The sequence below is a fragment of the Dermacentor albipictus genome, chromosome 4 (genome assembly GCF_038994185.2).
Source record: "Dermacentor albipictus isolate Rhodes 1998 colony chromosome 4, USDA_Dalb.pri_finalv2, whole genome shotgun sequence".
NCBI lineage: Eukaryota > Metazoa > Arthropoda > Arachnida > Ixodida > Ixodidae > Dermacentor > Dermacentor albipictus.
In genome coordinates, this window is record NC_091824.1 from 55,389,446 (window position 1) to 55,402,023 (window position 12,578).

Sequence of the window (12,578 nt, forward strand, 5' to 3'; positions counted from 1 at the left end):
AAATGGGAGCAAAGACATTGAATTGATACAAAAAGCTATGGGAGAAAAGGAATAGTGCAGGAACATAATTGAAGCCTTTAGATATTTCATGCAAACCAGCATGAAAAGAATGGGCAAGAGAGAAAAATGTGCAGATATCCCATGCACTGTGGAAATCATGTTATGCAAGGCATGTTTTAAAGCTTGTCCAGCATCGTTTGGAGTCTTGGAAAACGTTACCAGATGGACCAACATGTTTGTTTGTCTAAGAAGAGCATGTGCATGACAGCAGCAGCAACGTGACAACAACAGTATGACGATGAAGAAACATTAAAGCTGTTCCATTATGGCCTGGGCTAATTAAAAACACAGTACAATGTTGCACAGCGTCTCAATATGCTAGCTGCCACGATGAAAGCATTGTGGAAAATGGCATGCTATTGCTCTCATGGTCAACTTGTTTCTATACAATGTGAGGCACATGAAGGACAGTTGTAAGGTTGACAATGATTTACACATTCCATCCCTTCGTCTGTGGCCTAATAAAAAATTCACCGACAGTTACGATACTCCTTAATGCGAAATTTGAGTGCAGCTGTATACATGTTCTCATTTTTCAATATATTGACTGGCGCGGACAATCTGTCTCATGCAGCGTGTTGCAAATGGAGCGAAGTGGAGCCTCGCTAATCGGGACATCGTGAGAGGAAGCGCGTGGGTGACACATGGGTGCGATTCACAGCAGCCACTGCAGACAATCTCCACTCATGCAGCACTTTGTTTCCATACATACGATACATGCTACTCTGGCGCCCTCTCGTAGCCATCATCGCTGCAAAGCCCCTCATGCGGGATACTATTGGCGGCGAGGAGTTACGGAGTCGCCCTCTATCGGAAGCGCCTCGCTGGCGTAGTATGAGGGATCACGTGGCGCGCTCCTCATAGGTTTTGCTGTCAGCGCTCACTGAAAACACCACGCGCGAGCTTTCCCGGACATTTCTGTAAGTACTTTCGAAACGAGAGAAGTTTCTTACTGGCTAAATAATAATCTTGGGCAAACTGAAAGCACACAATCGTTTACAGTCGCTATCTCTTTACCGAATACGTACAGTGAACGCCACTGCGCGCGGTCTCCGCGATGGAGTCTGCCGAACCGGCTTCTTGCGTGAAAGGTAGGTAAACGCTGAGAGCAAACTATGTCAAATATGTTCTTACAGTGTTTGTATAACTAAATGGAGCGTAATAGAATGAAGCCTCAATGCAGCGATCGCGCAGATTCGCAGCGACCGACTGCGCGTCTGTATGCTTGTCCGCGCACTGTTTCGCTTTCTCCGCGCGCGCGTTTTCGCACCGTGCCATGAGCTTTAGGCCGCAGAATGTGAGCATTTGACAGTATACAAGCAACCATTGTTGCGTGGGCGCTATCAGAGCTGTTCAAAAATCATTTCATTGTAGAGACTTGGACGCCTACGGGGGGACTGTGATGTGCCGTCGCGACGATTCAATCTTTTTTTTCTTCAAAATTCTTTGATCTTTCGATACTATTTCTCGAGTTGCGTCGCACTGTATGTTTATCGGCGTTCTCAGCGTGCAATTTCCCGCTGCTCCTTTTTTGTAATCCAGTGCATTAATTCATAACACAAACATGACCATATGCCATGCTTTCTTTAAATGTGCTTCTTACCGCTGCCTTTCCACTCCACTGAACTTGCCAGTATCTATAGCATCGACAAGTTCATAGACCAAACTGTCGTGACATTAGTCGGGCAGCGGACTCGGGCGTGCGTCTCAGTGCGCGTTTTCAGAACATCGCAGACCGGGCGCCGTAGCAGAAATCTTCCTCGCGTCTGTGCTTGCTGCATACCCGATTTGTAGCCGATGACTGTTTGCCGGTTTTATGTTTCGCGAGCCAAGCTTCACACAGCTTCTTGTCCTGCGGCTACGTGTGAATAAGGCTGACACCGGCCTCCGTTACGTGCGTCCGGCCTTGCGGCACCGAGCAGTAGCATACCATGTCGCGCGCCTTCAAAGGCAGCCACTACCTATTGTAGTGCTTTCAAGCGTTGTAAAGGAGACACTCGAAGCGGGAAAATTTCGCCACTAAATGAAAACCGCAGCGTACGAGGGAATTTAAACTCGTTTTCAGCTCGCTCCGGCGCGCCCGAAGCAGCCGACGCGGCCGCTATGTCCACGTGATCCCTCCTAGCACGTCACGCCGACGGTGGCGCCAGCTTTTCCAGTGGTGGAGCTCGAGGCCAATACTCGCGGACAACTTTCTGTGTCAATGAAGGGAAAGCTACAGAGGCAAAGCCCGCACAAGTGAGAGCGCTGCCGTGTTTTTATCCACGTTAGTTTAAGCTGAGGAAGAGAAAGCATAAACACCTTATTAGCAACAGTTAAATATAATAAAACACATCAGTGAATGTAAAAGTTTACTTATGTTGCGGCTTTTCTCTTCCGAAAGTGTCTGCGTTCACCCGGTGAACGCAGCGCAAGCGTTAGGTTCACCCAAACGTCACGTCCGGGACGCCACATCCGGTTTTTGTTTTTTCACGTCCGTGATGTCACATTCGGCCTTTTTGGCGGCATAATATGGCATATGGCAGGCTCGGAGTGCACGAAGCGGTGGATCGCTTATTTTTCGGGCTTTTGCTTCTCGTAAGTATACTTCGTCTTTGCGTTTGATGTGCATCTACTACGCGTAGCTAATCTTTCGACTGCATGATGCCATATATAGGTGTTCTGTGATGATACTTTATAGCCAGGTTCCTCACGAGCTTTTGTGATGCATTGCAGGGACCGCCACACCGGCCAGCCAGTGCTACAGTGTCCTAATGCAGAGAACGTATATTACACGGAACTGCGCTCCTTCAGAGTTATTTAGAGTCTTTGTCAGAAGCACGTAACAGTAACATTACTTGGTTACGGTGCTGCTACATGGCAGAATATTTGAATGGCAGATGTCCCGAGTGCGGCATGTAAGTACGTACGTACGCGCGCTTGTTTAGCCTAAATAAGAGTTTCTATTGTTCCCCAATGGAAATGCACATTCCTGATGCATGGTTCAGATCTGCCGGCTAAGGGCGGTAGTGAATAAAGTCACCAAATTGCGGCCTCGTTGCGGTCTCGCATTGCGGCCTCATTGCACGGTCGGGAAAAATTGCTTTAGAACCAAAATTTCGCTGCGCTGTCAGTAGCCATTCACTGATAAGCTTTCTCCGCAGCGTAATGCTCAGTGCAGATGTGTTGGGGGTTGTGTGTGCGGTCGGTATGTGACCGATATTCCTGAACGCAGTGTCATTCAGCGATGTGCACAGCTGTGGCTGATTGTAGAATGTGGGCTGTGACAGGAGTGATGGGGACCATGCTCCTGCCTCGGCCAAGGTTGCAGCGATTTCAGAGCTGCAGGGAGCGCCCAGGCAGAACCTAATCTCGGCCCTATGCAGCAGCTCCAGCTTCTTGAGACGGGCACGTGGTAGTGCCACGAGTGGGAGGACGTACCGCAGGCGTGAGGTGGCTACTGCATGGTACAGCCGCAGAGCCCACCTAGTGGTGCAGCTCTGTCCTCGGGCAACAAGCTGGGAGACTGCCCTGTGGACCCGGAGGACCTGGACATGCAGGGTCTTGACAGCAGGCAGCCAGGTCAGCCGGTGATGAACGTGTAGCCCCGGGTACGTCACTGCCGGGCTTCAAGGTCGCCTTCCAGTTGCAGCTGTGCAGCGGGCGGTTGCTCTTGGGTGGAGCAGCATGGCCTCCGTCTTCCTTGCCGAGATGGCAAGGCCAATGCAGATCAGGTAAGCAGCGGCAGTGTCGAGGGCTCTTTGCAGAGCCGAGCGCGCACTGCTGCGGCTGTGTGGTGGATTTCGCACACATAGGGCGATGTGGTCCGCGTTGATGGAGGTATTCACGTGGTTGTGGGGGTCAGTCTGCAGGACAGCAGGCAGTCGGGCCAGGTTGAACAGGAAAGGGCTCACCACTGATCCTTGTGGGACGCCCTCTACCAAATAGGTCCAGGGCCTGCTGAACGACTGGATAGGGCAGGCCGTCAAAGGCCCCCTTCATGCCGATAAGCACCAGGAGCACGGCGTCACCGCAGGCCTTGGCCTCTTCCACGATGGAGTCCGCACTGCATCAGCTCCGCCGGAAGCCTATCTGCTCATCGGCCAGAAAGCAATGGCCTCCATCAGCTTGCAAGCAGCAGAGGTGAGTGAGACTGGCCGATAGGAGCTCACGTTTTTCAGCCGGCCTTCAGGATGGGGGCCACGTAGGCTGTGCGCCATGACTCAGGCACCTGCCCTGACTGCCAGATGTTCAAGCAGTCAAGCAGGTGCAGCTGCTCGCTGGCGGCCAGGTTGCAAAGCATTTGGGTTCCTGGTGCACTGGGCTCCTGGTGCACTGCGATGCTTGGAGCTCGTGCAGCGTCAGCGGGTCCTGGTAGATAGCCATAACCTGGCTCGATGGCCACCCTGGGTGGTGAGAGAGAAGGGAAGACGGAAAGGCAGGGAGGTTAACCAGGCTGAGTCCAGTTTGCTACCCTACACGTGGGGAGGGGAATGGGGAGTGAAAGAGGAAGAGAGAGAACTTAAGTGTAGGATGTCTATAGTCGGGCACTCAAGTCTGTTGCCCTCAGGCAGCGAAAAAGCGCTCGGACTGCTTTCTGGGCCAATGAACTGTGAGGCCAGGCTCCCAAGACTGGATGACAGGCCATTTACAGAAGCGAAGACCCTGTGTGGTGGTTGTGCAGGCAGCTAGGCAGGCTGACGGAAGGCTGCCCTACCTTCAGGATGGCTGCAGTGCGTGGTACAGCCAGCGCAAACTGGTTGGCGAGGAGCTCCGCAAGGGCCTCTTCGCTGATGCTCAGCGTGATGGCCACGGCGAGGACAGGTTGTAGGCTTCCTCTCCTGCTGGTGAGGGATTTGAGCAGTCTCCAAGCCAGGGGTCCCCTGGACCTGCCCTCGATGGCAGAGCAGAGGCTCCTCCTGCGCCGGGCTTGGCGTCTGCAGCAGGCATCTGCACGTCTGTACTCGGTCCAATGCTCTGCCTTGCCCGTCCGGATTGCTCCACGCTCCATATGGCGCCTGGAGGCACGAATGTTGAGCAGGTGGAGGTCCGGAGCGGGGGTATCTGGTTGGGTAGAGCACTGAACGGTGGCAGCCTGAGCACAATCCACGATGGCGCTCAGGAAGTCACGGCCATCGTCCAACTTGCTGCAGTGCTTCCGGAACAGGGACCAGTCTGTGACGTAAGTTCTTGACCTAGGCCTTCTCCCAGACCTGGGGCTGATCACAATAGGGAAGTGGTCAGACCCCCATTTGTCCGAAGTTGTGGCCCAGGAGTAGGAGCACTGCTCAGTGTTGAGGGAGAGGTCAATGGCCGTGCGAGCTCTGCGGTAGACGTAGGTGGGCTCCCTGGTGTTCCAAGGTCAGCAGGCCAGCTCAGCTGATGGCATCTGTGAGGCCTTTGCCTCAGCGGGTGCAGCTGCGGCTTCCCCAATCCGTGTGGTGTGCGTTGAAGTCACTGCACAGGACTGCATGCCCATTAAGGCGAACAGCCAGCTGGATAAGGCTGGAGGGATCCCACGGCTTTCCTGGACGGATGCAGATGCTCGCCACAGCCGTGTCCTGGCTGCCAAGGCGTACCACAACGGCGCATGACTCCAAGGGGCCACCGGCGATGTCAGCAACAGGTAGAAGAGCACGCGCCAGGGTGCTGCGGACATAGATTGCCGTGCGTGGCTTTCCTGGCTTATGGACTCCATCTAGGCAGGGTGCCGCAGTGCAACTGCGTGTGGCACAGGTGGTGGCACCCGAGTAGTCGGGAAGCCGTAGGTTCTCGACCACGGCATATGTCTCCAGCAGTGCGAGTACCGTATAGTGCGGAATATAGGTTGAGGTTTTTTCCCAAAAATATTACTAAAAGTTCACCCCTTGACTTACATACCGGCCCTTGGCACAGCATGAATAGTCGTCTGGCAGCATGTAGGAGCGCAGACCTTTCGGCATCCACATTGTTATCGCCCCCTTGGTGACCGACGCGGCCCAAGGGCGCTGCGCGGTTCTTTATTCTGACGAAGTTCTTTATTCTATGGCGCAGTGCACCCGGAGCTCAAAGACAGGGTGGCGGATTTTGTCCGCGAGCATCGTGCCAGATCTTTGCCAGTCGCAGCAGAACTCATCTGCATCAAAGCTATTGAGATCGCCCGAGAATCCGGACTGCCCAAGGGCTGCCCAAGGGGACTCCGGACTCCGGACTGCCCGGACTGCCCAAGGGGTTGCATTCAAGGGCTCCATTTATTGGGTTCGTCGCTTCATGCAACGCAAGGGATTCGCACTTCGACAGCGCAAATCAATCTGGCAGAAGCAGCCAGAGGCATACGAGGACAAGTTGGTCGAATTCCAGCGCTATGTTATCCGTCTCCGGCAGCAGCATGGCTACATGTTGGTACAGATCGGCAACGCTGATGAAATGCCGGTGTGGTTCGACATGCCGTCGCTCACCACAGTGTGCGAACGCGGCACAAAAGAAGACGAGCTTCTTTCTACGGGGAACGAGCATTCACGGTGATGCTCGCGTGTACTGCAGATGGCAGAAAGCTGCCCCCATACATAATATTCAAGGGGAAGATGCTGCCGAAAGAGGCTTTCCCACAGGATGTCGTTCGCGTGAATGAAAAGGGCTATATGGACGAGGCCCTCATGCTCAATTGGATTAAGACCGTCTGGAATCGGCAACCAGGGGCACTCTTGCGGTGTCCGAGCATGCTCGTCTTGGATGCCTTTCGCGGGCACTTGACCGCAGGATTGAAGCTGGCACTCCGCGACGGGAGGACATAACTCGCCGTCATTCCGGGAGGCATGACGTCAACACTTCAGCCACTGGACGTCGTGCTCAACAAGCCTGTTAAAGACCGTGTCTGTGAACAATATAATCAGTGGATGGCCGGCGACAACCTGATGACCCCAACCGGCCAGCTGCGCAGGCCGCCTCTCGTCACTGTGGCCACATGGGTGTCACAGGTTGTGCTCGCTGCCCGACGAGTCCAAAGAACTTTGTCACCAGGAGAAAAAGTTACAGCACAGTGGGTCGAGTCGTAACGAAACTTGCGAGCGTCCTGGGAGACGTCGGTGTTAAGCGGGGCGAGGCGTCTGCACTCTGCGAGGCGAGACACAAACTGTTCCAAGAAAGGAACTGAAGGGGGTACAGGAGTCAAAAGGAATGATACATCAAGAATGAAACTTGGTGAACAGCCAGTGGTACGTTGCGTAGCCATGTTATAGGCGAATGTCATGAACGACAGGATTGCATCCCCGTTCGTGTGGCCAGGGTAGATGTACAGTCGCATGCAATATGACTTGCAACACTCTTGTTCGTTGTTGAAGGGGCTCCACGGCTGCGCAGCAGCTCTGACATTCGAAATAGCAGTTTAATAGACACCACTAATTGAAGCTGTGTTTCGGTCTGGAACTTACCATGTGTTGTCTGCACAGCCGTACAGCCTTGGAACCCCTTCGACCACGGGCACCGGTGTTGCAATTCATATTGCACGTGACTGTACATCGCAATCATCAAGCTGTTGGTCTGCGGATGGTAACTGGAAGTCGTCTTGCGAATTGTGTTAGAGGCGCACAGAACTTCGGTAAGGATAGAAGAGAGAAAGACTGCTGCGGTCACTGAGGAGAACGCGCGGAGCGCTGCGGTGTAAGATAATGTTGTGTAGGAAGAAATCGGCGACTTCAGCAGCAGTCCAGGATGGTAGAGATGCTGTCTCCGCATAGCGTGTTGGATGGTCTATGGCCGTTGCAATCCAACGATTTCCATGTGAGATCATGGGAAGAGGACCGTACAAGTCTATTCCAACTACTTCAAAAGGCGAAGCGGGACAAGGCAGAGGTTGTAAAGAGCCAGAAGGAGCTGTTGGGCTTGCTTTGACAATGAACGCAGGGTGCAGCATACTTCGCAACGGCTGAAGATGGGCCAGGCCAGGAGCAGCAACTTCATATTCTGTTGTAAGTCTTGTGGTAGCCTAGAGGACCAGTCATCGCATGATCGTGAAAGGCTTCAAGCACCTCACATTGCAGAGAACATGGTATGACCGGGACCCATTTGTTGCCATCGATGTGATAAATGTTGCGATGTAAAACCCCATTGTGCAGCTTGAATTGATTAAGTTGTTGACGAAGTCAGGCGTTTGGAGGTGACGAAGAATCTTCCATGCGTTGGAGAATAGTTCAGCAGTATGGGTCGATGCGTTAGTGGGACACAAGGACAGATGGGCTGTTGTGTCTTAGCCATTCGAGGGCTACAATGGGTAAAGCCGATGAAGAGGACTCAGGACGTACACAATCGCGGAGAGGTTATGGTGAATCGTCATGATTCGGCAGAGGGTAGCAAGAGAGAGCATTGGTGTCTTGATGCTTCTTTGCAGCCCTGTAGGTGACATTGAAATCGTACTCCTGTAGGTGAAGCACACAGCAACCCAGGTGACCTGATAAATTCTTTAGCGATGAAAGCCAGCACAGTGTGTTATGGTCGGTAACAACTGTGAAATGGCGGCCATGAAGACATGGGTGAAATTTTAGCACGGCCCAACAGCAAAGCACTCCTGCTTGGTTATGGTGTAGTAATTTTCTGCACTGGTTAGTGCACGACTAGCCTAAGCAATTACTCGTTCGCGGAATGTGTTGTCGCATTGTAGTAGAATGGCATCGAGACTGACTGCTAGCGTCGGTGTGAAAGATGGTGGGCGCGGTTGGATCAAAGTGGCGCAGTACTGGGTCTGACGTCAAGGCATGTTGCAAAAGCAGGAAAGCATGTTCACATTCGTCGGACGAAACAAAGGGTGCATTACTGGGGAGGAGTTGATGGAGCGGAGACGTAAGTGTAGCGAAGTTGCATATGAAGTGCCGGAAGAAGCAAGTCCAAGAAAACTGTGCATGTCTTTTTGACGCAGTGGACACAAAATTCGAGGATGGCAGTAAGCTTCTCGGGGTCCGGACGAATACCTTCTTTGCAGACTATGTGCCCCAGAACTTTGATGGCCTTGCTGGCCAAACTGCATTTGTGTGTGTGTGTGTGTGTGTGTGTGTGCGCGCGCGCGCACGCGCGTGTGCGTGTGTTGAGCTGCAAACCAGCATTTGCAAGACAGGCAAGGACTTCATCAAGCTGTTGCAAATGTTGTGAGAACATGGTTGAAAACACAATATCGTCGAGATAGCACAGACAGGTTTTCCATTTCAAGCCACACAAGACTTATCGATCATGCGTTCGAATGTGGCAGGCACATTGCAGAGTCCAAAAGGCATCGCACTGAACTCGTAGAGCCCATCAGGGGTAGCAAATGTCGTTTTTGCTTTGTCGGATTTGGACATCGGTATTTGCCAGTAGCCTGGTCTAAAGTCAAGGCTATAAAAATACTCAGCACCGTGGAGTGAATCTAGTGCATCATCCATCCGTGACACGGGGTGAACATCTTTGCGCACGATTTTGTTCAGCGCACGGTAACAGACGCAAGAACACACTGAGCTGTCTTCGTGACAATTGCAACGACATGAGTGTCAACAGCTCAAGTGACAGTTGATCCACGAGGCAACAGTTGGGGTTCGATTTGGTTTATTGCAGTAAGCAATGCAGACCCCTCAGAGAAGCGAATAAGGCCAGGGGTAATCAGAATTGCTCGAGATAGGGTATGGTCATAGGGTGGAATGAATACACCGCCATCCACAATGTTACAGGAGTTGACACCTATAATCTTTTCTCTAGGTGGCCAAAGAACGTAATCGGAAGAGGTGACGAGACGAATGCATTCTTCGTGGTTAGGAAGAGAATTGCCAGTGGCATCATCCAGTTGTGTGAGGTGCTGACGACAAGAGATAGAAGCAAACGCCAAAGATAAGAAGTCCCACCCCAAGATGAGTTCATGGGTCACTCACGAAATACCGCAAAAACAATGTGGTGAAGAATTTAGTCTATGGACACACGAACAGGACACTGTGCGATTGGATGAATAATAACCTTGGCCGCTGCACAAAGAGAAAGGTCGGAGTAAGGCAATTCTTGTGTTTTATAGAGTCCCAAACAGTCACATGGCAATAATCGCCAAGCGTCTTGTAACATGGAGCCACCTCAGAATTGCGCCAAACAAAGATGATGGATGCAGCCAGTCTTGCCAGATAACTACATTTTGAGTATTCTGTATTGTTTGCATTTTTTGTGTAAAAGGAATTGTCGCAGAGAGTTTTATCTTCAGTGGCTTTCAGTTGACGTCATCTGCTACAACTAGCACATAAGTTAACTCCATAGCACCACTAGGATGGAGACATTGTGTCGTGGGGTGCTTCCTTAAAAGTGGACAAGAAGATTCTAAAGGAAAAGTGTGAGATGGTCACAGTAATAACCAAGGCATTTGGCATGGGAATGACCCAGCTATGAAAGTATTATCAGATGTGGACAAGCATATAATACTAAATGGCGCCTTGCACAAGTCCCAAGTGTCAAATGTAATGAGTATTGTGCATTGAAAGGGCCAAAAATGTTTCGTACATGCAAGGGAACACTATGGGCATTTGATAACAGTTGCTTAGATGTACTACATTAACAGGAACCAAACGAACTCCCTTAGACATAAGCATGCAGCAAATTCAAGGACTAGATGAAGCTTCAAAGAAGTAACTGCGTTTCATGTAGGATAGGTGTGAATGACCTTTGTGCACGAGATCAGTGATAAAAACACTAAATGAATGCAGTACAGTGTCTGTATCATATCTTGTGCAGACCAAACTAGCCTGGAGTTTCAGCGTTCCTTGTCAGTTCATTTAAATAGGCACTACATTGTTCAAAGTGCAATATTGTTCTACAAAACATAATATGCAAGATGTAGCATGCTAACCCTCGTGGCTCAACAACTACTGAACCGAAACCTCAATGAGCAGTGAAGCTTCCTTGTAATTTTCATCGTAACCATACTTTCGCTCTTGAAAGTGAACCTCTTTAGTGAATTTGCTTGTGTATTAATTTTTCTTTAGGCAAGTATTTTTTATACATGTTAATGTCTCAATCCTGCTTTTTCTTTCCGGGGCTAAAACAAAATGCCTCTTATTTCACTTTGATCTTTTGACCTAGGAAGCCATCATCTGGTGCTGTGTACAGCAAGCACATGCTTCGGGCAAGGAGGGAGCCAGCACCATATCTACATCAGCAAGAACCTCGGTGCTCAAAATAAACATTTTCTGTGCAAATACCTGTCTTTTTATACTTCCAGCATGAATTAATAAGTTTCTTTTGCCTTCACATGCAGGAAGGTTTATAGGAATAAATAGTGACTGTTGAATGCCCAGGAAAAGCCTTGAAGCCATTCTACTTGTACAGTGATAAAGTACATGTGTACTTGAACTTGATAGTACAGAAACGAAAGGCAAAGTAACAGGCAAAATGCTCGGGGCAGCAGTCATATAAATGGTAGATGAATACAGCTAATTGTGCTGTCCAGTTTCATTCAGTTTGACCAAATGTTGCAAGAATTGCCTTCAATATGAATCATTCAGTTTAGCCAGCTAAAGTCGAACTCGTACAAACTTTGGAATGTCTGCTGGGAATTTTAGCATAAATGGTATGTGTGCATCCTTCAGCAGCACCACAAGCCCAGTAAGGTTTTTGCGTTACTGTCCCCCCTCCCTTGGGGTTATTGCAGTGTTTACTTCAAGTGCTTGAGGGTATAATGGAAAATGACTCCATTCTCCAATAAGAAGGCTATATAAATATGCAGGACAAGAGCTTGTAGGCCTGGTTATAAGCATGAATTAGATATGTATAGACCAAAGGCAATATGAATACAATATGTTAAATTGCATCCATATGGGAACTGCCTACATCAAAGGAAAGAAAGTGCAATACTTGCAACCTACCAACATAAACATCAGTCTAGGGAAGGATTCTGTAAGGATCCACTAAGTGGACTGTTTCAGCACACATTGATTAGGTAGAGCTATAAGCTGGTACAGCAAGTGGCAATCATCACCATGGGCTCTCGTGCTCTATTCATTCAGCGTGTACTGGAATGGACAGTCCACTTAGTCAACACTTACAGACTAGCCCCCTAGGGCTGTGGAAGCACGCAGTATATTAAGCTTAAGTCTGGAGTGCTACCTTCTGCTTATGTGGCAAGTCCTCCTGTTTACCTGTTCCTTTCAACTGAGAGCTGAGCACTGCCTAGGTTAAGTCAGAAAAAGCAACCAGCGTCCATAGAATTCAAACTATTACTATTTGCCCTATATAAGGGGACAGTGAAGCCTAAAATGACACTTGACTTGGGCCATATTTTTCGCGATATGCCCGAGAATATTGGGATTTCCCATCAATTTTACCCTTCCTACATCACATAGTGAACAACCTGAAAACTTAACACTGTTGCGCAGAGCGATGAAGGGTCAGGATTTGAGCGAGAAAACAACACATGACACCTGAGCGCAAACTATGAACTGGTTTATTTTTCTGCAAGTGAAGCATACATAAAGCCTACACGCATGCACAGGAGTCCTCTTCCCGGTCTACCTACACCCTCTATTGTCAGTGATTATGCTAATCTCTTTATTGCTGAGTGAAAT

The 12,578-nt window shown here is 50.1% G+C and overlaps 1 long non-coding RNA gene across 1 annotated transcript; it reads left to right on the forward strand.

Annotated features, from left to right (window-relative positions):
• Nucleotides 1–2,415: 2,415 nt before the first annotated feature.
• Nucleotides 2,416–11,245, forward strand: LOC139059081 (uncharacterized). The gene is made up of 3 exons (XR_011513893.1): nucleotides 2,416–3,773; nucleotides 3,905–4,182; nucleotides 11,098–11,245. It is a non-coding gene; the product is annotated as an uncharacterized lncRNA (long non-coding RNA).
• The last annotated feature ends 1,333 nt before the right edge of the window (nucleotides 11,246–12,578 follow it).